This window comes from Tupaia chinensis, unplaced genomic scaffold (assembly GCF_000334495.1).
Source record: "Tupaia chinensis unplaced genomic scaffold, TupChi_1.0 Scaffold138153_1, whole genome shotgun sequence".
Classification (NCBI taxonomy): Eukaryota; Metazoa; Chordata; class Mammalia; order Scandentia; family Tupaiidae; genus Tupaia; species Tupaia belangeri.
This window is the reverse complement of record NW_006198052.1, coordinates 4,261-5,680: the sequence shown is the minus strand read 5'-3', so window position 1 is coordinate 5,680 and position 1,420 is coordinate 4,261.

Below are 1,420 nucleotides of genomic sequence, written 5' to 3'. Positions count from 1 at the left end.
TTCAGTGAAATCTGTATTGTAATCCCAGTTGCTTGTGTAAATTGACAAATTGATCCTCAAATTAATATGGAAACTTAATGAAACAAAAATTAGCCAGACCTTCTTGAAACAAACAAAGTTGGAAGACTCAGACTTCAGTAAACATGTAGTACTGATTTAACATGTAGTTTAAATACATAAATCAATGGAATGGAATTAAGAGTCCAGAGATCAATTGTGATTTGAGAAAGGTGCCAATGGGGAAAGAATAAATTTCTACATGTTATGTTGAACAATTGTCTATCTATACATTAACGAAGTTTGAGATTTGTCATAAAATACATGCAAAAATTAATTCAAAATGTAAGAAGTGAAGTTGCAAGCCATTTTAAAAGACAAGATGGGGGGTAGCAGACGGTGTGGTAGTTAGGACACTGGACTCCCACAGGATCGACCACAGTTCAAGTTCCAGACCTGGTGGCTTGAAAATCACTCTAGGTGCTTATGTGTGCATGCCTTGAATCCCAGAATCCCAAGAGGAGAATCGAGGAGAAAGGATTGTGGCATGGTCATCCTCCTGGGAGGGTAATTTCTCATTTTCCATCTCTCTGTGAATACAACTTATGGCAAAAACTTTAAAATAAAATTAAAGAGAAAAGAAAACAAAGGAGAAAATATTTTTACCTTTAGCTAGGCAAAGCTTTCTTACATATGGCGCCAAAAGCCTGAGCAACATAAGGGAAAAAATATATAAACTTAAGTTCATCAAAAGAAAACACTTTTGGGAACCAGATTAAGTTCATCAAAAGAAAACACTTTTGGGAAACAGAAGTTGGTGTAAGAGCTATGTCGCTGGACTCCCATGTAGTTGACCATGGTTCTAGTCCCGGACCCGGTGGCTTAAACTCACTCCAGGTGCATGTGCGTGCATGCCCGAAATACTGAGAGGAGAATGGAGGAGAAGAGATTATGGTGTGGCCATCCCTCTGGGCAGTGCTTTCTCACTATCTGTCTCTCTGTATCTCTGTCTCTCTCTTTCTGGCGAACACACGTGCCCTACAGCAAAACCTCTCAAAAAAATACATATATATATATATCCGAATAGTAATAGTAACTGTTCCAAAGAAGATATGCAAATAGCTAGTAAGCACATGAAAAAAAAAATGCTGGACATCTTCAATCTCCTGGGAAATGCAGATCAAAACTAACTGCAACTTCACATGACAAGAACGACTGTAATAAAAAAGTACGTTATAAACAGTGTTGGGGATTTTACGGAAGTACTGGCATTCCATACAGAGCTGTCGCTATGGCTCAGCTACTCTGAAAACAATCTGCATTTCCTAAAAGTATTAAACATAAAGTTATTATGTACCCAGCCATTCCAATCCTAATTATATTCCCAAGAGAATTGAAAACATATGCATGTCTAAGCAAAAAC